General features: G+C 43.5%; 1 protein-coding gene and 1 long non-coding RNA gene across 11 annotated transcripts in view; one reads left to right on the top strand and one right to left on the bottom strand.

The window, feature by feature from the left end:
- Positions 1 to 26,570, bottom strand: part of myo9ab (myosin IXAb) — a 226,858-nt gene that overhangs the window by 119,467 nt on the left and 80,821 nt on the right. The gene's annotated exons all lie outside the window — the stretch shown is intronic.
- LOC110491875 lies at positions 1,524 to 24,003 on the top strand. The gene is made up of 3 exons (XR_002468918.2): positions 1,524 to 1,618; positions 22,964 to 23,219; positions 23,560 to 24,003. It is a non-coding gene; the product is annotated as an uncharacterized LOC110491875 (long non-coding RNA).

Raw genomic sequence — 26,570 nt, 5'->3', positions numbered from 1 at the left:
AGGCTAGCTAATAATAGGCTAGCTAATAATAGGCTAGCTAGAAGCTACAATCTTAAGTTTTGGTAGAGTAGAGCTGAATAATATTAGCTGGCTAATCTTGGCACTTCCAAGAACAAAACACGGAGGTCCACCATGTTGAGTGTTCTGCCGAGCTCACCGAGCAGCTGGCTGACCGCACCACGAGGTTGAGGAGCCAGGCAGAAAATGTAATAGCCGCCCATCTCCCACGCTACCTGGTGGCCAATTCGATTGATAAACACCAGGGCATGGCACCAACAGCACAAGGACAACATCACAGCAAGCACCTGCATCTCCGTTACCCCCAGCCACTAGCACCTGACAACCTGTTGGACCTAAGCAAAACTGAACAAGTGGAAGCAGAGTTTATTGATTCTTGCAAAGCGAAATCGCAACCACAGCCAGCAACAACAAATGGACCCCACTCAGTTTTCTTCAAAAGATACGGCGGGCGGGCCTTTGTCAGCAATGTGGTTGGCACCGAAACGTGAATTTGGATTACGTTTGGGACATCGACAGCAATGTGTGGAAATTCCTTCTCCACTCTGAAGAAGGTTGTTTAGTGAACACAGACACAGCTTGTTACATCAACGAAAAGCACAGCTGTTCCAGCTTGGCATTTTAGGGGGACCGGACAAGTACATTCTGCCAGGAAGGAGACTGGAATCAGAAACTTCTCATGAGGTTCAACACAGCATGGAGGAGGCTGCAACTTGTCTAAATGGTAAGCTACAACCATTATGGCCCTGGCCACCGTGCAAGAATAATGAATTCATTGTCTTTCCCTCATGTAAGCCTACTGGTTGTTTGGCGAATTCTTTAGCGTAATGTATAGTTTAGGCCTTTTATTTTATTTCATTGCATCTTTTAAAAGGTATCTGTGATTCTTTGCGTTATTTGACGGGTATAAGGTCAATGACCAATGCAGCCTATTGGTTATGCTCCGAGGTGACGCATCTTGGGCTACCAGTTTTCCTGTGGCTTCTCTCAACATCGCATGCTTTCTTCTGTGCAAAATGACAGTTGGTGTATATGCCTGCATTTCAGATCAAGCCTAAAAAAAAACAAAAAAAACATTTTGAATGTTGGACCAATACCGTGTGTAGAATACTAAAACGACAAGACAAACTTTCACTCGGTTATCATTTATTATTTATTTACTCGGGGAAGCCCAATTGAGACCAGCGTCTCATTTACAATGGTGCCCTGAGGACAAAAATTCCATCAACACATACAACAAAAAGGTAACTACCAAGACAGCTATAAATACATTACATCAGGTTATTACAACAAGTTATAAGAGTCAATTGAAACAATTGCACACTTCAGTAAACTGCCCTATCAGCACCAGGAAATCCAGGTGTAATTTGTTTTTTATGGTATTCCCTAACTGCGGTGCGTTAAAAACTATAGGCGGATTTACCAAACTTTGTGGAGACGAGCAGGACCTCAAGGGTTAACCAACCCTGCAAACGGATTTGCTATCTCATATTTGTATATTTGAACAGGGAAGTGAGGTATGTTGAAAGCTTGTGGAGCAGAGCTTTGTAAACAAGAAGGGAGTAATGAAGTGATCTACATTCTGATACAGGATGCAGTAGTGAGTATTAAAACTGTGGGCGCTACGGTAGACGGCATCCAATGGTTTAAGATGTAATGTAACCTGATGTAATGTATTTATAGCTGTCTTGGTAGTTATCTTATTGCTACATTCTGGTAAAAGCCGTCACCATAGTCAAGAACTGGCAGGAAAGTTGACTGCACAATCTGCTTCCTGCTGTTCAGGGAGAGGCTAAATCTATTTCTAAAAAAAGAAGCCTACTTTAAATTCTTAGCTTTTTAACTAGCTCATCGGTATGTTTTCTATAAAACGTTAGATCTTTATCAATTCCAAACGCACAGATATTTATCATTCCAAACGCCCAGATATTTATAGGCGGGTACCCGTTCGAGCCATCCAATGAGTGAGTGTGTAGCCCATCAGACATGTGATAGTGAGTTAGAGCAGTGATTCCCAAACTGTGAGAGGGGTCAGTAGGAGGGAACTCAGTCTGGCTTTAAACTTACTCTTGAAAGTTTTAATAGTAGACTGCACAAGGTGCAATTTGTAAATTGGGTAGTGCATCATAATTTCCTCTGGTAATGTTAGAGAGCTATTTCTAACTTGTCAGAAATGTCCAGATCAACTAGCCCATGTCAACATTTTTTTAAATTCAGGTTTCTCAGCCTATAGAATTGCAAGGAAATTAGTTTACAAACCACAACATTTTGTTTGCACCCTATGACAAAATGTATGGAATTGCAGGAAATAAGCTTCAAACCTATTGGTCAACAGTCAGTGCAATAATTTTAGTACCTTGGCTAGGCAAGACAACTTGGGACGGATCTCCGCCTGAATGTAGGGGAAGGACATTCATTTGTGCAGCACATTCATTTGCATTACACACTCATTGTGTGATAGTATTAACATCACTTTTACAGTAGCCTATGAAAATGACAGGGCCTACTTTTTCACCCCCTCCCCACTCTCTTGTTATAGCGTGTGTGTGTGTGTGTGTGTGTTTGCGTTGCTCTCCCAATGGCCATTTACTCTTATTTGCGGGAGATTCAAGTTAGCTACTGGACATATGACATCAGCGATGACTACAGAATATGCATCTAGTGTGATGTACAGTGGTTGCTCCACTAAAAGTTTTGCGATTATGTTGTGGGATTTAGAGGTCATTTGTGGTTTAGTACGAGCACTGATTCTGATTTTGGGTCCTACTGTGTCTCTAACTGACAATGAATGGGCGACATAAACCTAAATAGAAATGGATAATTGTGCACAACATCAGTATTACTTACCAAAACTGTTGTTACACTAATGTTTTTATTTGATTGGGGGGGTTGACCCCCACCCCGCCACACTGGCAGCACTTTAAGGGGCATTGCACTAATAACGGAGCTAACTAGGGAAACGCTCCCACTGTTCTGTTCTTAGTGGCAGTCTGCACGTTCAAACTAAAACAATGTAACTAATAATAGCATCTTTATGCGTTTGTTAATAAAATAATGATTAAAACGCTTTCAAAATGCCGATGTTAATTTAGTTATGGATCCATAACAAAATACTATGGGAATAAATATCACTGAATTACAGAAATATCCTCCAATCCTCAATATGTAATTATTGGCGGAGAGTCACGTGATTTTTTCTTCTTCAATAAACTGTAGGCGACTTGAGTCTCACTAGTGTTGAGTAATGTGCTGTTAAAAGTGGTGTAGGTCTTATTTATTTAAAGAGCATATTGAAGCAATAGCCTACAACTATTTTGCACCATTTCGCACTGCTCTGAGACAAGCTTGGGGACTGGTCTTGATAAATCAATGAGATTTTTATTTTCACGGAATCTCCATTTGGGTATTGGTTAGACTAGAATTAGAAAATTAGGGTGTGGAAATGTTTTGCTCTTAGTGTGACCTTTATTTAACTAGGCAAGTCAGTTAAGAACAAATTCTTATTAACAAGGACAGCCTACTCCTTCCTCTCCATCGGGGAATTGAACCCTGGTCTCCCACGTGCCTGCACGACATGGGGATTCTTTAGCTAAATACCCCAGTACTGTACTCCCGACCGCCACATTGTATAGTGCCATATTTTCTGTTCCATCCTAACGGAAACCCAGAGGATTTTCGTTTTTCTTGGAATAGAAGCACCATAATATTAATCAAAATAATTAACTTACAAAAAAAGATTTCAAATTCTCTAGTACAGCCACGATTGAAGGCTATTAAATGCTTCTCAAAGATGCCCTCTGGTGGTCAAACTAGCACTAACTACTATTAAATGGTACCAGTGGTTCACACTTAAATAACGTGCAATAGAATTCTGCGGCACCATGCAATCTGCGCCGCAGTATGCTGCAACTTTTAAAGGACGAGTTTGCTTTTCTGAAACTCTCCCACATAGAAAACATGTCATCCTGGATCAAAGCCTGCTGTGGGAGAGAATTATAATGGCTCTGAGCCATCACCTCCACTCAGACTTGTTTAGAAAATCCCACAGCATTACCTTTGTGTGAAATGCCATCGCTGATTAGGGCTCGTACACAGTGTGCATCCCAAATGGCACCCTATTATCTATATAGTGCCCTACTTTTGACCACAGTCCTATGAAAACTGGTCAAAAGTAGTACACTATTAAGGGAATAGGGTGCCATTTGGAATACAGACAGAGACAGCGGCTAACACGCTGTGTCTGAAAGAGGGACCCTCAGGGCTCAATGTGATGTAGGCAGAGTGTTATGAAATAGTATTTCTCCTACATTAATTTAGCGGCGGCAGGCAGTCACTGCTAAATCGTTGCCGCCGCTACAAAAAAATGTAATAAAGGGATAGTGAGAGATTTTGGCAATCAAGCCCCGTTACTACTTACCCAGAGTCAGATGAACTCATTAAAACCATGTCTCTGCATGGGTGGCTATCCAATTATCACGGGCTGCCCAATTCGCATGGGGTCCATTGTTACAACGTTCCGTCAGCCCATAGTGACGAATGACGTGATATTGATAGGTATGTCGCTCTGCGTGGCTACCTTAGCATAAACTATGGGGTAGCCACCACGAGAGTCTGGACTTCTGTTAACGTTATGGCGAGGGAAAGAGCTAGCTAGAACACCGGTGCAGTGTCCTTCGTCCCGGCCTGCCGAGCACTGCTTTCACGCAGTCCTGTTACGTTACGGCGAGGGAAGTAGCTAGCTAGCTAGGACACCAGTGAACAGTGTCCTGTTTCGGAGACCATGCGAAGACATGATCTGAAATACCTCTTATTAATCACTTCAGCATTCTAAATTCTACATGTTTGTATCGCAAACACTTAATCTGACACAATCTAGTATGTAATGCATATGGGCACACTAGATCTACACTGTAATGAATGGGTGGGTGTGTTTCAGTGTTTTCTCTCCTGTGAGTATGTGTGTGCGCTTGCATGTTTGTGTGTTGGAATTTCTGTGTGCCTGTGTCAGTGTATATTGGTGTTGCACATGTTAAAGTATCTATGTGTGTCTGTCTAAATGTGAACGTGTGCGCCCACTCACACACGGATGTGTGTGTCTGGCAGTGACTCCTGAATCTCCCGCACCCCCCCCCGCCCCCAAATTGTGATTGTCACCAGGCTTGAAAAGCCACATCTGGATCCCATTGGGCTCAGAAAGGGTTGTGCGCTGCGGGGCTCCAATAAAATGCTCCGGACAGCCTCTTTTCAACATCAGCCACTCTGACTGTCAGCGTCAGCCTGCAGTATGAAGACAGAGGGAGGGGGGGGGGGGGGGGGGGGGGGGGGGGGCTACAGGGCTGTAGACTGGGTTTAACTCCACCTGATGAAAAGTTAATTACCCAACTGGCTCTGACAGGAACTGAGGGGCTGTGGCCGTGTGCCAAGTTGGGAGAGTGTGGAAGGGTGGTTTGTGTGTGCTGTTCCAGACATAAGTACAGAATAGCCCTGACTGCAGTCATGAGTTCCTTTACAGATCATCAGTGGGGCTAGCAGTTAGCGGTTAGCCTAGTGTTAGGCTTACCGCTCTGGTTCTAATCACGAATCAGGCTACACGCCGTGTGTGTGTGTGATGCCTCTGTCTAATCACAGAAAGAATAACGGGTCAAGTTACTAAGTGTGACTGACACAGAACGTTAATAATCTAGTGAACTATTTCACGTGCCCAATGCCTGTTGGGAAGAGACTACTTCACTATTTTGAAGTGTTAATCCTGAGAGACTCTCTGCTGTTGAACACGGGGCCTCTTTCCCGTGTGCGTGTGTGTACTGTATGACAGAGGCGTCAAACACACGTAAGTGCCAGAGCACACACAGATAGACACACACACAGAGAGAGAGACAGAGAGACAGAGAGACAGAGAGAGAGAGAGAGAGACACACACACACACAGAGAGAAACACATATAACACACACACAATCCCCAAATACCAACATAAACACACAAAGGCCCATAAATCATAATACAGTTTAAATCGATGAGATTATGCCTAATCTCATTACGGGCCCTGATGGCTTCACGACATCGGGGCTGGCAAGACTGTTGCCATGCAGACGGAGTCTGTAGTGTGTGTTCAGTAACGTGACTGGCCTCGTGCAATGGAATTCTTCACATTGATGGGTTAAATAACAGAACACGACATACAGTAAAATAAGTAACTCATTTATGGTTGAAGTTGCACTGTTACGCTGTTAAACATCCCTCTTAGTTCATGTTGGTACCAGTGCGTGCGTAAGCATGTGTTTGTGTATAAGGCCATAAGCAAACAAGAAAATGCTCATCCAGATGCGACGCTCCTAGTGGCCGGGGACTTTAATGCAGGCAAACTTAAATCCCTTTGACCTCATTTCTACCAGCATGTCACATGTGCAACCAGAGAGAAAAAAAATACTCTAGACCACCTTTACTACAAACACAGAGATGCATACAAAGCTCTCCCTCGCCCTCCATTTGGCAAATCTGACCATAATTCTATCCTCCGGATTCCTGCTGACAACCAAAAACTAAAGCAGGAAGTACCAGTGACTCACTCAATACAGAAGTGGTCAAATGCTACGCTACATCACTGTTTTGCTAGCAGACTGGAATATGTTCCGGGATTCATTCAATGGCATTGAGGAGTATACCACCTCAGTCATCGGCTTTATCAATAAGTGCATCGACGACGTCATCCCCACAGTGACCGTACGTACATATCATAACCAGAAGCCATGGATTACAGGCAACATCCGCACTGAGCTAAAGGCTAGAGCTGCCGCTTTCAAGGAGCGGGACACTAATCCGGACGCTTATAAGAAATCCCGCTATGCCATCAGACGAACAATCAAACAAGCAAAGCGTCAATACAGGATTAAGATTGGATCCTACTACACCAGTCTTAACTGACTTGCCTAGGTAAATAAAGGTTAAAAAAAATATATTAAAAAAACATTTGCATACCGCCCCAACAGATGACGCAATCTCAATCACACGCCACGCTGCCATTTCCCACCTGGACAAAAGGAACACCTACGCGAGAATGTTGTTCATTGACTACAGCTCAGCGTTCAACACCATAGTGCCCACAAAGCTCATCACTAAGCTATGGACCCTAGGACTAAACACCTCCCTCTGCAACTGGATCCTGGACTCCCTGATGGGCTGCACCCAGGTGGTATGGGTAGGCAACAACATATCTACTACGTTGATCCTCAACACGGGGGCCCCTCAGGGGTGTGTGTTCAGCCCCCTTCTGTACTCCCTGTTCACCCACAACTGTGTGGCCAACATGACTCCAACACCATCATTAAGTTTGCTGACGACACAACAGTGGTAGGACTGATCACAGACAATGATGAGACAGCCTTTGGGAGGAGGTCAGAGACCGGGCCCCCATTAACATCGACGAGGCTGTAGTGGAGCGGGTTGAGAGCATCAAGTTCCTTGGTGTCCACATCACCAACAACTATCATGGTCCAAACACACCAAGACAGTCGTGAAGAGGGCATGACAAAGCCTATTCCCCCTCAGGAGACTGAAAAGATTTGGCATGGGTCCTCAGATCCTCAAAAAGTTATACAGCTGCACCATAGAGAGCATCCTGACCGGTTGCATCACTGCCTGGTATGGTAACTGCTCAGCATCTGACCGTAAGGCGCTAGAGAGGGTAGTACGTATAGCCCAGTACATCACTGGGGCCAAGCTTCCTGCCATCCAGGACCTATATACTAGGCGGTGTCAGAGGAAAGCCCAAAAAATTATCAGAGACTAAAGTCACCCAAGTCTTAGACTGTTTTCTCTGCTACCGCACGGCAAGCGGTACCGGAGCGCCAAGTCTAGGACCAAAAGGCTTCTTAACAGCTTCTACCCTCAAGCCATAAGACTGCTGAACAATTAATCAATGGCCACCGTACTATGTACATTGACACCCCCCCCCCCCCCCCCCCCCCTTTGTTTTTACACTGCTGCTACTTATTATCTATGCATCGTCACTCCACCCCTTCCTACATGTACAAATTACCTCAACTCACCTGTACCGGTACCCCATGTATATAGTCTCGCTATTGTTATTTTACTTTGTTACTTTTTATCTTTTTGTTTTGTTTACATTAGTTTTATTGGTAAAACAATTCTTAACCCTTTCTTGAACTGCACTATTGGTTAAGGGCTCGTCAGTAAGCATTTCACGTGTTGTATTCGGCGCATGCGACAAATAAAGTTTGAATTGATTTGCCATATGCATACGTTTTCCCATTGTTCCTTATCCTATATCTAACCATCATTCCAGTTCATGATTCTATAATAAATATGGTGCTACAAGTCACAGCATCATTTGCTTTTAATAGAATTTGATTTTATGCAATACTTTTCTGTTTCAGCAGTTCTGGCTAGCCTCCATACAGCATACTGTATAGGGCTATATCTACATTAACGGACCTGGGCTGTGTACCACATGGCATTCTATTCCCTACATAGTGCATCATTACTCTATATAAAAGGAAGAGTTGCCATTTGAGAGCCCTGCACCTATTTCCTGAAGTCCACACCTCAAATCCAAAGCTCCCTAAATGGTTCCCTCTGAAGTCTTATCATGACCTAGAAGTTTTACAATTGGCACGGTACTCCAAGTCATTCCTCACCCATTTCAACTTACTAGAGAGCTCTATAGGGATTTATCTTGGTTTTAAAAAGTTGCATACTTTAAATTAAAACATAGATTTATACACACACACAGTACCAGTCAAAAGTTTGGACACCTATTTTTCTTTATTATTACTATGTTCTACATTGTAGAATAATAGTGAAGACATCAAAACTATGAAATAACACATGGAATCATGTCGTAACCAAAAAAAAAAGTGTTAAACAAATCAAAATATATTTCAGATTCTTCAAAGTAGCCAACCTTTGCCTTGATGACAGCTTTGCACACTCTTGCCATTCTCTCGCTCTATATAAATAAATAAATATATATAAATAAATATATACAGTGGGACAAAAAAGTATTTAGTCAGCCACCAATTGTGCAAGTTCTCCCACTTAAAGATGAGAGAGGCCTGTAATTTTCATCATTGGTACACTTCAACCATGACAGACAAAATGAGAAGAAAAAAAATCCAGAAAATCACATTGTAGGATTTTTTATGAATTTATTTGCAAATTATGGTGGAAAATAAGTATTTGGTCCCCTATAAACAAGCAAGATTTCTGGCTCTCACAGACCTGTAACTTTTTCTTTAAGAGGCTCCTCTGTCCTCCACTCGTTACCTGTATTAATGGCACCTGTTTTAACTTGTTATCAGTATAAAAGACACCTGTCCACAACCTCAAACAGTCACACTCCAAACTCCACTATGGCCAAGACCAAAGAGCTGTCAAAGGACACCAGAAACAAAATTGTAGACCTGCACCAGGCTGTGAAGACTGAATCTGAAATAAGTAAGCAGCTTGGTTTGAATAAATGAACTGTGGGAGCAAATATTAGGAAATGGAAGACATACAAGACCACTGATAAACTCCCTCGATCTGGGGCTCCACGCAAGATCTCACCCCGTGGGGTCAAAATGATCACAAGAGTGGTGAGCAAAAATCCCAGAACTACACGGGGGGGACCTAGTGAATGACCTGCAGAGAGCTGGGACCAAAGTAACAAAGCCTACCATCAGCAAGGGCATTGAAGATGAAACGTGGCTGGGTCTTTCAGCATGACAATGATCCCAAACACACCGCCCGGGCAACGAAGGAGTGGCTTCGTAAGAAGCATTTCAAGGTCCTGGAGTGGCCTAACCAGTCTCCAGATCTCAACCCCGTAGAAAATCTTTGGAGAGAGTTGAAAGTCCGTGTTGCCCAGCAACAGCCCCAAAACATCACTACTCTAGAGGAGATCTGCATGGAGGAATGGGCCAAAATACCAGCAACAGTGTGTGAAAACCTTGTCAAACGTTTTCTGTAAGTCTTCACCTCTGTCATTGCCAACAAAGGGTATATAACAAAGTATTGAGATAAACTTTTGTTATTGACCAAACACTTATTTTCCACCATAATTTGCAAATAAATGCATTCAAAATCCTACAATGTGATTTTCTGGATATTTTTTCTCATTTTGTCTGTCATAGTTGAAGTGTACCTATGATGAAAATTACAGGCCTCTCTCATCTTTTTAAGTGGGAGAACTTGCACAAATTGTGGCTGACTAAATACTTTTTTGCCCCACTGTATGTATGTATGTATGTATGTATGTATGTATGTATGAATAAATAAATTAATTAATAAATAAATAAATAAATAGTGTGTGTGTGTGTAAATATATAGGGTTGTGCATAAATGCTTTGAAATGTAAGGTGGGAAACACAAATGCATAAATTCCCGCCTAAAATAGCACTAAAGGAATGGTAAATGGTGATTTAATTACCCAAAGCTACGCTGCTGATGGTAAGACGGCGCAGTGGTTCTAACCTTAGCTTGTGAAGAACATTCCACCAGCAGATCTACTGAAGCCAAGTCAGCGGTGTGTGTGCACGCACACGCATTTACATATGCGAGGAGAGAGGCTCAGAGCGATTTATGAATTGCTAAAAGATTTGCGAATTCAAGTGTGTGCGCTCTAGCACGTGTCTGTGTGAGAGAGTTGGTAATGTGAAAAAGAAGAGCCAGAAAAGTTACGGGTCAGAATTTGTGTTGCGTGACATGCATACTGTGTCACAGTGTGTGAGTGAGAGAAAGAGGGAGAGAGCAGGAAAGAAAGAGAGAAAGAGGAAGAGAGCTCTCTGGAAAACTGCTTATTCTGGATGTGAAAGAGGGGCCAAAGTCAGTCCAGCAGACCAGGCACTGATACCTGCAGCCGGACTGATCTGAACTCAGACGGCCCCAAAAGAACAAAAACACCATCTGATTACAATAGAAGTTGCAGTGTGTGTCTCAAACGGCACCCTATTCCCTGAAACACACAACCTGGTCAAAAGTAGTACACTATATAGGGGAAAAGGTGCCATTTGGAATGCAGAATAGACCATAACACCAGCTTTCATTGTAGAGAGCCTTGGCTTGTCTGCGTCAACACAGCAAACAGTGGTTTTTACATGGGCCAGGAATGTAACAAACATTGATACAATACCTGATGCGGTTGAGTGATGAAAGGTAGATGCTAGCTTGGGTAGGTGTAGCTGTGTTTGTGTTGGTTATGACTATGAAGTAGCAGGTAGCATCGAGGGACTTTACACCAAGAGACAAATTGGTAACGTGAAGAAATCACCCCAAAAGGTATATTATTAGGATAAATCCTGAATAAAATGACTGAAATTACAAAATGTAATGTGATGTTCAATAGGGAATGGGTTACGAAACACTGTTTCAATAGGCCCCATAGGGTTAAGCATATGTTGAGTCCACAGCGTTAACCTGAGGTGTGGTGTTCCGCCATGCATCCTTAATATCCAGGGATGGAAGTGTGGCGATTTGGAGATGGCATACTATTACTAACCAGGGCTGTGAGTTTGGCAATTTATTTATTGATTCAGAAGGAATTACACTACATGACCAAAAGTATGTGGCCACCTGCTCGTCGACCATCTCATTCCAAAATCATGGGCATTAATAACTAATCGTGAAAAACAGCCCCAGACCATTATTCCTCCTCCACCAAACTTTACAGTTGGCACTATACTTTGGGGCAGGTAGCGTTCTCCTGGTATCCGCCATACCCAGATTCGTCCGTCTGACTGCCAGATGGTGAAGCGTGATTCATCACTCCAGAGAAAGCGTTTCCACGGCTCCAGAGTCCACACCACCCCATGCGACGCTTGGCATTGTGCACAGTGATCTTAGGCATGCATGCGGCTGCTCGGCCATGGAAACCAATTTTCTGAAGCACCCAACAAACAGTTATTGTGCTGACGTTGCTTTCAGAGGCAATTTGGAACTTGGTAGTGAGTGTTACAACCGAGGACAGGCGATTTTTACGCGCTTCAACACTTTAGCGGTCCCGTTCTGTGAGCATGTGTGGCCTACCACTTCGCGGCTGAGCCGTTGTTGCTCCGAGACGTTTCCCACAATAATAGCACTCACAATTGACCGAGGCAGCTCTAACAGGGAAGAAAAATCGACAAACTGACTTATTGGAAAGGTGGCATCCTATGACGGTGCCACGTTGACAGTCACTGAGCTATTCAGTAAGGCCATTCTACTGCAAATTAGTGTCTATGGAGATTGCTCGATCTGTGTGTGCTCGATTTTATAAACCTGTCAGCAACGGGTGTGTCTGAAATAGCCAAATCCACTCATTTGAATGGGTGCCCACATACTTGTGTTTATGTATAGAATATCTTTCTCTAAAAGGTGAGCTCACTCAATAACAGGAGAGTTTAAGTTTACGAGACTGGCCAGATTTATTGGCATTACACTAATACCTCCACTTTGTCTGTTTCCGAACCTACGTATAAATAACCTATACTTTTAACAGGAAGTCTGATTTCCATTAACTCACTTAGCAACGGTCACATGGCTAAAGCCAAAATGGCAGGCGGAGGAGTTATCGGTCGATCTCTTTCCTCCATAGCTTGGTATTGTGTTACCCAAACCGCTGGGGAAGAGAGATGGAAGTTGAATTAGCGAGCGGTTGGAATGGTGGATTTACTCAAGTTGATTTAATAAGAGGCCTCGGCTTCTTGTCGTCTTATCTCCGTCTAGCGGGGAAGGAGGAAACAGAGAAACGTTTGGGGAGCGAAGGACGAAACCGGATTTCCTTCATCATTCTCCTCTCTTTTTTTCCCCCTTCCTGTAAATAGTCAGGATTTCCTGTCTGTCTGTCAGAAACGTGTCCAGCTGTCTGTCTGAAATGTGTCCTTCTGAAATATCTCTGTCTGAAATGTCTCCGTCTGTCTACCTCTCTCCGTGTCTCTTTCCAACTCTCTATGGAGGGACCAATACTCTGGGTGCAGCTCCGTTTGTTTCAGCAGCGCAGCCTAATTTTACATCAGGGCTACCAGTGCACAGCTCCGACGTGACATTACGACTGGCTACTGTAACACGTACCACATGTAATCCCAAAACCAACATACACACACACACACACACACAGAGCCCACTCAGATCCTAACACCACACTCGCGGCGTCAATCTAAAAAAAAATGCACACACACACACACACACACCACAAACAGCGTCTAACTGGGTATTTAGAATCGCATGGATTTGTAATTGCACAGGCAAGGAGGGAATTGGTACAAAGGAGCAAAATAGAATGCTGTGCTGAAAAAAACAACTGGATCCCTGTAATACACATTAGGGTCAAACCATACAAGTACACACAATAATATAGATCCACGCCCAAATATCAAATCCAAATAAATTCACATTTTATTTGTCACATGCGCTGAATACAACAGGTGGTTTGCCTTACAGTGAAATGCTTGCTTACTTGCTGCTTTTTGTTCTATGTTGCTCTGTCTGTATGCTACGTCTTGCTTGTCCTATGTTGCTCTGTCTGTATGCTACGTCTTGCTTGTCCTATGTTGCTCTGTCTGTATGCTACGTCTTGCTTGTCCTATGTTGCTCTGTCTGTATGCTACGTCTTGCTTGTCCTATGTTGCTCTGTCTGTATGCTACGTCTTGCTTGTCCTATGTTGCTCTGTCTGTATGCTACGTCTTGCTTGTCCTATGTTGCTCTGTCTGTATGCTACGTCTTGCTTGTCCTATGTTGCTCTGCATGTGCTCACTGCTCAATGATTGTCTATATTGTAATTGTTTTGAATGACCTGCCCAGGGACTGCGGTTGAAAATTAGCCGGCTGGCTAAAACTGGCACTTTTACTGAAACGTTGATTAAATGTGCACTGTCCCTGTAAAAAATTAAATTAACTAAAACTCAAACCCTTAACCATCAATGCAGTTAAGAAAAACAAGTGGTAAGTATTTACAAAAAAAAACTGAAGTAAAACATTTAAAAATAGAAAAATAACAAATAATAATAATAATTAAGGAGCAACAATAATAATATATCGATCCACCCAAAATATTTACTGATCCAAATAGATCAGGGTGCCAGTGCCAGTGATCAAACGCATACGTCTCTTAGTCCGGAATAGCCATTAGCCCCAAAACAGGGGATGCATCCTGTGAGTGAATGTGCAGGACTCCAATGTGACAGGAGATATTACTGACACTGCTCTGCCTCGGGGGTCAGAAAAGACATTGCGAGGGACCCGGTGTTTAAGAATGGGTTGTGTTCACTAGGATAAAGTACTAGGAAGTAGAAAAGGCACAGACAAAAACAGACTAGGCTTGTTAAAGCGCTTTATGGAGCGATGAAAGTCAACCCTCCAAAGACATTCCAAGCTTTTTTGTTTACAAGGTGCTGGGGCGGGTTAAACGGTGAGAGGTGATGGGGCGAGGAGGGGGGGGTTCCTTATTTGTATACAATAACATGATAAAGGGGTCTATCAAAAAGCCATCGAGTCTGAAAGGAAAGGCAAGCCAAGGTTCTAGTTGGTCACAAAGTGGACTTCCAGTGCATTCGGAAAGTATTCAGACCACTGGGCTTTTCCACATTTTGTTACGTTAGAGCCTTCTAAAAATGATACAATTATTTTTTTCCCTCATCAATCTACACACAATACCCCATAATGACAAAGAAAACAGATTTTTAAACAGTTGTGCACATTTATGAAAAAAACAGAAATACCTTAATTACACAAGTATTCAGACCCTTTGCTATGACACTCAACATTGAGCTCAGGTGAATACTGTTTCCAATGTTTCTCAAACTAGATTGGAGTCCACCTGTGGTAAATTCAATTGATTGGACATGATTTGGAAAGGCACACACCTGTCTATATAAGGTCCCACAGTTGACAGTGTATGTCAGAGCAAAAACCAAGCCATGAGGTTGAAGGAATTGTCCGTAGAAATCCGAGACAGGATTGTGTCGAGTCACAGATCTGGGGAAAGGTACCAAAACATTTCTGCAGCATTGAAGGTCCTCAAGAACACAGTGGCCTCCATCATTTTTAAATGGAAGAAACATCTCAGAAGAAACCTGAAAATAACTGTGCCTCGACACTCCCCATCCAACTTGACAGAGCTTGAGAGGATCTTCAGAGACGAATGGGAGAAACTCCCCAAATACAGGTGTGCCAAGCTTGTAGTGTCATACCCAAGAGGACTGTAATCACTACCAAAGGTGCTTCAACAAAGTACTGAGTAAAGGGTCTGAATAGTTACGTAAATGTAATATTTCAGTTTTTAATATGTTAGCAAACATTTCTAAAAACCTGTTTTTGCTTTGTCATTATGGGGTATTGTGTGTGGACTAAAAAAATAAAAACAGAATAAGTGTTAGAATAAGGCTGTAACGTAACGAAATGTGGAAAAAGTCAAGGGGTCTTAATACTTTTCAAATGCACTGTATAAGAGTGAATTGGACTACATTAAAAACAACCCCCTATAATTGGAACCCCCCCTTCCACCGTCTCATCAGAGCTCCACCCCTTATCTCTCTTATTAAGGCTCAATCCCTTATATCTCTCCTTCTCTCCCTCTATCCCCCCCCTCCCCTTCTCCTTGCTTGTACGAGTCCTATCCCACATGCCCCTGTAGCACTGTGCCAACACAGAAACAGAGGAGAGGAGAGGGAACGGGCGCTGTAACAGGGCTCTTTGATCTCTTCTCTGCTGCTGCTGCTGCTGGAAGGGAAGACACAGTCAGACTGTACGTGCTACAGCTCATTCATGGTGGCCTATTACAGCGGACGTTGTTCTATTCTAACTCAACCTGCGGCATACTCACTGCCAGGGGAACGAGGGCAACACGGGCTACTGTTCATTTATGAGAATATGAGGGAGAGAGTTTGACACGGGGGAGATAGAGTTACAACAGAGGGTTTGGAGGGGGGAGAGACTTACCCTGCATACACCCTACATGGGAGTATGGGTGATGGGTAAGCAAGCTGTGAGCCACTCGAGCTACTCAGACGTACACGTGTAGTATACACAGTCCACACAGATGTACACGTGTAGTATACACAGCCCACACGTGTAGTATACACAGCCCACACAGACATGTGCACAGACGCACACACTTCCCTCTAATATGACACCTCCTTGGAATGGCAACACCTGTTGGGCCAGGGCTGTGTGTGGAGCAAAGATAACGCCGTGGGCAAGTTCAAACTTCAGCCAAACACTCCCCTGCTTTATATTTTCCCCCTCTCGAACCATTCAGAAAAGGGGCGAATCTCAATAGCACACCTGTGTGGTTCACGACACGGCCTCGTTTCAAAAAGGCTGCGGACTGTGAATTGGACTCTAATCCAATGCCTTTCGTTTGAGAGGCCTTGTGTTTGCGCTGGGTAAGGGCAGTTCTTTAGAGACCTGTTCCAACCTGATGGTTTCCCTAACGCGTACAAAGACGTTTTTTTTTACAAGCAACGAATAGTGAATAAAGACACGTTGATTCAGATTGTGACATCTTATTTGTATTCAAAAGCCCCATGTGGGAGAAAGAACTGACAAGTCTTTTCAATGACCCGGATAATCCCCACTGAATCCGCTTGCGCAAAAAAAAAAAAAACATTGGGGATTGCGAAAATATGTGCAACGCCACTCGTCACAGAACTCAGAACACTGTTGACGCTTTTACGTCAGACGGTGTCTGATGCCAGAAATATGAATCCATGTCTATCCTAGCATGTCTAGCTGGGCTTAACTGATCTGACCGACCTGGCAATATGACAACATGTTTTAGCTCAGATAGCGTGTGCACATCAAACACCTTTCTGGAGCAATAATTATGTGTGCCAGCCCCATTCGTTCTCATTTCACATCGTTGGTGACGGCCCACTGTTTCTAATTGACATCAGAAGTCAAAACATAGCTACGATATTTTGTTCACTCAAGCAAAATGCCTGCCAAGCAACCCTGTGCCATTTAGCAACAGTACTGTAAATCATAATTTTAACCAAAAGCAATCTTTTTTCAACAGATGACACTGATCTCTTTCCAAGGGGAGCGACATGCAGAACGACAAAGTAGAAAAAAAACTGAAAGAGTAGGGGGGAGGGAGGTAGAGAGAGAATCAAAGCTTTAATTACTGTCACAGTGAAGTGATGGAATAAGTCTGCTGCAGGCTGTATCCCAACTGGGGGTCTCACTGTGAGGGGGAACAGCCACCAGAGATAGCGTAGCTAGGCTAATGGAATCTATGGAACAGCACTACCGCCTGAGGCTACACTAACGCTATGCTAAGCTAATGCTATTCTGCTCTCTCTTGCTGTGGCCCTTTATTGCGCTAGCTAGTGTGTAGGATGCTGCGAGATCCACCATAGCATCCAAAGGATTTCTGGAATCTACAGTACTCCACCTGAGGCAACGTAGCCCTTCTGATGCCATCTCGTGTTTGAATGCTGCAATATCTGCCACGGTAATTAGGATCTCAGTTACTGTTATCGATCGAGGCACAAAGGGAGGAAGCAGACATTTTGTAAGGAAGCTGCATTTGTACTGGACTCCAGGGTCGTTCCGTTTAATTTCAGCAAGGCATGACACCCACCATCTCAGATTGTTCCCGAAATGGTTTCCGTAGTTAGAAACAGATACTGAGAATTGAAGCTAAACAATGAAATTTGGGTGCAATCAATTAGCTTCATTTCTCAGATTATCTTTCAGCCAAATATTGTACCAGGAAGGCTAAACCTTCTCGGCTTCTAACCACAGAAACATTTGAAAACAAATCGGAGATGGTGAGTGTATGAAATCCTCTTTCTTGTGCTTTCTGGAGATGGAATGGAACCAGTTACAGCTCGACGAAACCCCGCAACCTTTACCATACCTTATTCTTTATACCGCCTTTTCTTTATATCTGAAAGGTGTGGGGAGTAAAAATCGTGGTACAGTTAAACCCACCTAGTGAGCTAGTCATGATTGTGGTATTTTCTTTCTTTTTTAAACTCTGCCCGCGTCTCTGTGAAAACATAGCGGTAAGGCACTACGCTCTTATGTGCTGTGACTGACGCGCAAGGCTCACTCGAGTGAACCAATCACAAAGCTTTGCAACAAAATGACACTTCCTATTTGAAGTCGGTTCGGTTATGGATTTTTTTTTTACAAAAGTAGGTCGACACCCCGTCAAATTAGTGGATTCGGCTATTTCAGCCACACCCGATGCTGACAGTTGTATACAATCGAGCACACAGCCATGCAATCTCCATAGTAATACATAGGCAGTAGAATGGCCTTACTGATGAGCTCAGTGACTTTCAACGTGGCACTGTCATAGGATGCCACCTTTCCAACATGTCAGTTTGTTACATTTCTGCCCTGCTAGAGCTGCCCCGGTCAACTGTAAGTGCTGTTATTATGACGTGGCAACGTCTAGGAGCAACAACAGCTCAGCCGCAAAGTGGTTGGCCACACAAGATTTTAAAAGAAATAAAAAAATTGTCTGTCCTCGGGTTTCGAAACTCTAAACTGAGTTCCTAACTACAACGTCAGCACAATAACTGTTCGTCGGGAGATTCATGAAATGGGTTTCCATAGCCGAGCAGACGCACACACAAGCGTCGGGAGGGGTGGTGGAAAGCTTGCCGCCATTGGACTCTGGAGCAGCAGAAACGCTGGTGCAATTCAATATTAGGAAGGTGTTCCTAATGTTTTGTGTACTCTTCTTGACTAGATAAGGTATTAGTTTGATAGATGATAGCTAGCTAGGCTAACTGGATCAAGTTGGTGAGGTCACTGCTGCAGAGTGCAGATCCGATTCACTGGCTCAGCCCATGATGGAACTGGCCTCCAATTAAAATGCCTAATGGCTTCAATCTCATCTAAATCTGATTGGCCGGTCACCAAGTTAGCAGGCCCCGATTGAATCAAGCCCATTTAGACAATACATTTCCTGCGCTAGGCCATTTCATTCTGGCTTTGTGTGTGGGTGTGCTGCAGTTGTGCAGTCTATGACACGAAGACATGTTTAACTTGCTTAGGTATAACGTGGTATTATGTGCAAAGATAGGTGACTTGTCTGAGTTAAACTAATCTGTACTGAACACAACATAGCCCTGAATAAAATGAGTCTGAGCATAGCAACAAAGCCAAGGCCTGACTTTTACTGAAAATGGAAATGAACAGAACACACATCTAGTGTGTTAATACACACCACATCTTTAGAGATACTGAACTCCCACACCGAGCAGCAGTTCTCGCGCACATGAATAATTACACAACACAGCAGCGGCCGTGGGAGAAATCAACTGGGATAACGCGCTTGTTTAATTCATGCCAGTTGCACAACACATGCAGAGACTGACAAGGAGGAGCGTGTATACTGTACAGGCAGTACATTATACAATCAAGACAACTGTGTACAGTACGAGTGATGTCGAGATAGCATGTCTTGAGTGATAGCAAGGACAATCTTTTTATTTTTTTGTGGTGCACTGTGTTGTCGACATAAGAGTTTTTCGCACCGGACATAATAGCCCAGTCAAAATGAAAAGGTTGAGTTTAAAGTAGGGCTGTGACGGTCATGGCATTTTGGATGACCGTAATTGGCCAGCCAAATGACAGAGTTCACCGTAATAACCGTTCAAATAGCAACAACAACAAAAAAACACAGAAATGTGCGCTCCTGACTGCGTGTGCAACCATTGAAATAGAACGAATAGCATGGGCGTCCCCATTCAAATCAACGACGGCATAATGGGTTGACTGGCAGCCATTGCGAGTGTACCCGTAGACTCGGGCCGTTTACCAATGGAGAAAAAAAAAAGGTAAACGTAAGGGCGGTGGCTCTCCAATAGACACTAATTCGATAGCAGCTGGGGGTCTACTTTGTTCATTGATTTCCATTTAAACTGAAAAAAATGAGGGAGTGAGATGTCACAGTTCTTCTTCCGGCTCTGCCCACAGCAGCAAAGTATGAAGTAAAAGCAGAATCAATATATGTACACATCAATATATGCTGTGATTTGTTGATTAGACTCACTTGACAAGACAAACAAAAAATACATTCCATTGCAAGCACCACATCAGTTTTAACATCATTTGAATGAACATTCTCAATTTCAGCAAGGAGCAACAAATCACATTGTTAAGAGTCCCCGTTACCACAGAAACGGACTCAACCTCACGAATGCCCCGCCATACAGTCCTCAGTCAGTTGTCCGTCCCCAAAACAAACAAGTTAATAAAATTAGAAATAATTATATAAATCACCACAAGCGCTTTGTAAAGTTGAGGTAATTATGAGCCAAAGGGCTTGGTGATTAGTTTAAATCATTTGAAATCAGGTGTGCCAGTTTAGCGTTAAAGCTAAAATGTGAAACGTTTGGGGGGGCCCTAGGAGAGGGATGGGAAACACTGCTAATAGACATATACAGTGCCTTCAGAAAGTATTCAGACCGCTTGACTTTTTCCACATTTTGTTAAGTTATAGCATTGTTAAAAAATTTATTGAAATGTTTTTTTTCCCCCTCAATCTACACACATTGACGAAGCAAAAAGAGGTTTAAACATTTTTTGTTATTTATTTTAAAAAAATCTAAAGCTGAAATATCACATTTACATAAGTATTCAGATACTTTACTCAGTACTTTGTTGAAGCACCTTCGGCAGCGATTACAGCCTTGAGTATGACGCTACAAGCTTGTATTTGGGGAGTTTATCCTATCCTCTCCGATCCTCTCAAGCTCTGTCCGGTTGGATGGGGAGCGTTGCTGCTCAGGTATTTTCAGGTCTCTCCAGTGATGTTTGATCGGATTCAAGTCCAGGCTCTGATTGGTGGAGTGCTGCACCATCTCCACAGAGGAACTCTGGAGCTCTGTTAGTGACCATCGGGTTCTTGGTCACCTCCCCGCCCTTCTCTCCCAATTGCTCAGTTTGGCCGGGCAGCCAGCTCTAGGAAGCGTCTTGGTGGTTCCAAACTTCTTACATTTAAGAATGATGGAGGCTACTGTGTTCTTGGGGACCTTCAATGATGCAGAAATGTTTTGGTAGCCTTCCCCAGATCTCTGCCTTGACACAATCCTGTCTCGGAGCTCTACGGACAATTACTTCGACCTCCTGGCTTGGTTTTTGCTCCAACATGCACTGTCATCTGTGGGACGTTATATAGACAGGTGTGTGCCTTTCCAAATCATATCCAATCCATTTCATTTACCACAGGTGGACTCCAATCAAGTTGTAGAAACATCTCAAGGATGATCAATGGAAACAGGAAGCACCTGAGCTCAATTTCAAGTCTCATAGCAAAGGGTCTGAATACTTATGTAAATACGGTATCAGTTTTTTAATTTTATCACATTTGCAAAATTGTCTAAAAACATGTTGTTTTCACTTTGGCATTATGGGATATTGTGTAAATTGCTGAGGATTTGTATTCATTTAATCAATTTTAGAATAAGGCTGTAACGTAACAAAATGTGGAAAAAGCCAAGGGGTCTGAATAGTTTCCGAAGACACCCGTTATTTTATTTTCTTGGTCTTCATCAATAACCGTTGGTTACACGGTTATATGGTAATTGTGCAAGCCCTAGTTTAAAGTGAGGCTACACAAAATGGCTAAGTGTCCAGAAATCAGACTTCAATTGTCATGTAGAAGAGCAACGAGACAGAGGACAGCCAAAGGAGACAATGATACGTATTGAACATGGTCTTTCCTGTTGAAGCTATACTAACGTCTTTGTATACCATGTACATGTAGCTGTCTGCTAAGGTACATGCATCCTGTACAATTTCCTGAGAGGGGGAAAAGGGGAATGTTCCAGAAAAAGAGAGTGAGAGAGAGAGAGCAAGAGATAGGAGAGAGGCGGGATGAGTATAATCCAGGGAACAGATGTTGGGAGCCCATTGGAGGGCGTGCAGTGAGCTGGGGATATGGATTATGGAGAGAGATGTGCTAACAGGAGCTCATGATTAGACAAAAACATGCTAACGCTAGCTCTCAGGTAGACCGCCTGCTGTACTTAGTCCAACGTTATGAAAGCTATCCTAGAAAGGCTAGCATAACAAACACAATAACCTGTTAAGAGTCCTTGGGTCTGCCACAATAGCTGGCAACATAGAAGGAAATATGTGACCCGTTTTAGGAAACTAGGCGTATGTTGCGGGTCACTACTTCACAGGAGAGTTGTAAACATCTGAGTGTGCCAGAGTGCAGAATAACTGATGAATTTACGAACGCTGAACACCCGTTGAATATGGCTGGTGTCAGTAAATGTCAGCAAAAAAGCAGAATTAAATCGCTGCCAGGAGCACAGTTGCAGTCACCAACGCTCTGGATAACATGAAAACAGCCTAACCAGCTCTGCCAGGGCTGGTAAAATGGTCAGAGTTTGGGTGGGGGTTAAAGTTTAAGATGATTATTATGGCATTGCACACGGTCAGTGTGAACCAGAGTGACTTGACACAACGGGCCAAGCAATCTGTACAAACAAAACAGAAACGTTCACAGGACGTCTTATTTAATGAAAGGGGTTGAAGTCTGCTGTGAAACATCCATCCATATATACAGTTTCAGATATTATATATGTTTCTAATTTTGTCAGAAAGTTGTTTTCATTGCAAGTTAAAGCGTACTGTTAGATAGCTAGCTGACGTGAGATGACTGGCTCGCTAGCTAACATTATGTGTATGATGTTCTCTCGGAATGCCATTTCGCATCGCTAGTTATAGCCTAATGTTAGCTAGCTAACTAGCTAACATTGACCCTATTTGGTTAACTTTAGCTAGCAATGACAATCGGTTTGTATTGCTAGCATTTTATGGATTGGGATTATGGTTCATTGTTTAGCTACACTTTTGTCTAAACAAAAGACCCCAAGTTAAAGCTCACTTTTAGCTAGCTGGCTGACGACCCATCAAGTTAGCCAGGTGTCTGACGGTGATTACGGCTATCTATTGTATAATAATGCTAAAATATTTGCATCTGGAATGTGTGTCTTTCAGCATCAGTAGAACACACTGGACTCTCCTCCGCCAATCATAGAAGGAGAATGGTCTAATTCCTCCCATCAAAAAGAGAGCTGGCCCAAGCAAGCACAGGTTACACCTAAAGCATGAGGAGCGTGACCTTCATCAACGACTACGCAGAGGATAATGCAATAGTATTATCAGGACGCCACCTAGGACAAAAACACTTGGTGGAAAGCTGCTGATGCCATGTGACAAAAGCAGCTCTACAAGAAATCAATGACAAACCTTGGTATGTAAAGCATAAACAACATGTTATGATTATTTAATTGACCTCCAATACGACTGCCATTTTGTCAGAGATTGCTGGTGTTGTGAAGGACAGCACTGTGCCAGGGGTCAACATCCCACAGCTGGTTGGACTGGAGGATGGTACGGTGCTGGTAGAAAGCTATGGCTGGCAACAACACCTGACTTCATGCCGCTGCCATAGATCAAGCAGGACTAGCACTGAATATCATTTTCATTGTATTGTATGAGGTTATTTTTCTAATCTATACTTGGGAGGTGAATTGATGTTGTGTAAGGTTGTAATGTCTTCTCAATCTTTTTTGTTATTTCCTGTTTTACAGCTTCGATGCTCTGGAGCCTGGTGTCGTCATCACCAAGCGTTCAGACTCAGTCGGGACCAGGTTTCAGCTGCTGCGCAACGCTGACATCATAGATGGTCTGCCTGTAGAAGCACCGCCTGGACTGGACACAGCTTGACAAACGTATATTTTTGAGAAGATCGGGGAGTTTTGCGACGAAGAGGCTATGGACATCACATGCCCTGCACCAAAGTCAAGGGCAGGACAGAAACAGGCTCTCCGAATATAGATTCCCTTGTTCATGCGTGGTTCGGAAGGACCAGTCATCAGCACTATCTGCAGTGCCTCTATTCACATGACTCTCTCCATATGTTGCTTTTTATTTATTATATATTTTATTTACCCCTGATTGTATGCATATCTGCCTCATCTATCATTTGTTTCATGAGCTGAAATAAAAAGATCACAGAAATGTTCAATACGCACAAAAATCTTCTCTCAAATGTTGTGCACAAATTTGTTTATGTCCCTGTTAGTAAGCATTTCTCTTTTGCCAAGATAATCTATCCACCTGACAGGTGTGGCATATCTAGAAGCTGATTAAACAACATGATCATTACACAGGTTCACCTTGTGCTGGGGACAATAAAAGGCCCTTCTAAAATGTGTCGTTTTGTCACACGACACAATGCCACAGATGTCTAAAGTTGAGGGAGCGTGCAATTGGCGTGATGACTGCAGGAATGTCCACCAGAGCTGTTGCCAGAGAATTGAATGTCAATCGCACAGCCATTGAAGACGAGTGGGACAACATTCCCAGGCCACAAACAACCTGATCAACTCTATGCGAAGCAGATGTGTCCCGCTGCACGAGGCAAATGGTCACACCAAATACTTGTTTTCTGATCCACGCCCCTACCTTATTGTAAGGTACCAGTGAGCAACAGATGTATATCTTAATTCCTTGTAATGAACGTATTTCAATTGATTGAATTCCTTAAAGGAACTGTAACTGTAATATGTTGCGTTTATATTTTTTATTTATTGCCTTTTCTTAGCAAGTTGTGGCTAAGTCGTGTAAGCCGTTAATCGCTAGTTTTTATTATTATTTTAACCCTTATTTGACCAGGTAAGTTGACTGAGGACACATCCTCATTTACAGCAACGACCTGGATAATAGTTACAGGGAAGAGGGGGGATGAATAAACCATTTGGAAGCTTAGGACAATTAGGTGGCCATGATGGTATGAGGGCCAAATTGGAAATTCACCCAGGACACCAGGGTGAACACCCCAACTCTTACGATAAGTGCCATGGGATCTTTAGTGTCCACAGAGAGTCAGGAGACCCGTTTAACGTCCCAGCCCACAGACTACACCCTACACCGGGCAATGTCCCCAATTACCGGAATATTTATTTTAGACCATAGGAAAGAGTGCCTTCTACTGGCCCTCCAATACCACTTCCAGCAGCATCTGGTCTCCCATCAGAAGCAAGCCAGCAGTGGGATGCAGGGTTGCATGTTGCTAGCTAGCTAATAAATGTACAGAGTCAGAGCAAACGTAGCTATACAGCCGGATACAAGCCTGGTGTCTACTGTAAGTGCATCCATATGCCTGGCTATATGGGATTTCAAGCGATAAGGCCATCTCTGATCTTAAGCTCAGAAGCGTCGGAACAGCACCTCACAGACCCCCACACACACATACACTCTCTACACCCAAACTCCATTGATAGAGACCAGAGGCTGGCACTACCTGGAGCCATCCATCTGAGCCACAGCAGACAGGGCTGTCCGTCGCTCTGGGCCTGGTTAAGAGGTGATATCTGGCGGTGGCCTCAGTTGCTTCTACCACCACCACCATACTATTAGGCCTATTACTACTCCGTAGGCAGGCACGTCTGCTGGAACACCACGAGAACAAAGCAGGCTACAATCTGTCCCCTAGAGCCCCAGCGGAAGAACCCCAGATTCAGTCCATCAGCCCCCAGACACACAGCCCACAGCTAAGGTCAGTGTGTTAGCTTATTCAGACTGGGAAGGGTTTGTGGTTGGCCAACAAAGTACGAAGAAAGAGTTGGGCAGCCATTTAGATTTTTTTCCCTCTTCTTTAAAACAAAAAAAAACTTTGGAACATTAGGGTGTCATTGGAAGGATGCGGGGCATATAGATCCCGACGGTGTTTTGACGAGTCAAGGGTCCATGTAAAAATGAGGCAGCGAGACGCGTAAATCTTGGGAACGTCGGGTGATTTGCATGACGAGATTGCCCCGCGTTGGGTAAATTGAGCACTTTCCTTCAAGGGCGAGCCTGACCAATTAGCGTGGTCTGATCCCAACTAGATTCGACCTCCTGAATGAAGTAGGGTCTGTCTGAAGTAGAGATTAGCTGGTTGTCACCCTGGGGAGTCCTTCCAGGAGAGCTAAGCGAATGCTAACTGATACTGGATCCCTACTATAGTCTATCGGCTGTCTGCATAGAGGGCAACTTCAAAATCGGAGCCAGGCTACATGATAGGAACAATACCACGTCTGCAGCGCAGTTCTCAGTCAAACGGTGCCATCTTGGAGGGCTCAAATCAATGTCGGGATATACTTTTATTCTCCTATAAATAATCAGGGACAGGAAACTATAGATGGAATGAATGCTATTGAATGCTTGCAAAATGTCATACAGTTAGTCTCAGAGACGGGTCTTTCTCCTTCAAGAGATGGCGATTAAACAGGCAGAGGTGTAGGGGCGGTATTTGGGGCCTGTGGCAAACATTTCTCGTTTGAGTCACCTGACTGATTAGAAAAACATTGTATGACACTAGCCACACTTCTTTCCCATCATCCCACAGTGTTCCTGTCAGCACAATATTGATGCACCCTGTGCCGTCATGCCTCTGTCATTGGGGCTCTGAACGCTGGTCAGATTACACACGGCTGCAGTTGCTGGCCTCTACGGTGACACATTAAAAGGTTTTTTTTTATGGTAAGTAATGATTACTGGGACATTTGGGGTGAAGCGAGCTGTTAGATGATACTGCTGGAATGATGTCATGCTGTCG

Source organism: Oncorhynchus mykiss, chromosome 2 (assembly GCF_013265735.2).
Source record: "Oncorhynchus mykiss isolate Arlee chromosome 2, USDA_OmykA_1.1, whole genome shotgun sequence".
In the NCBI taxonomy this organism is placed as follows: domain Eukaryota; kingdom Metazoa; phylum Chordata; class Actinopteri; order Salmoniformes; family Salmonidae; genus Oncorhynchus; species Oncorhynchus mykiss.
The sequence above is the reverse complement of the archived record's forward strand: the minus strand, read 5'-3'. Positions and strand labels throughout refer to the sequence as shown.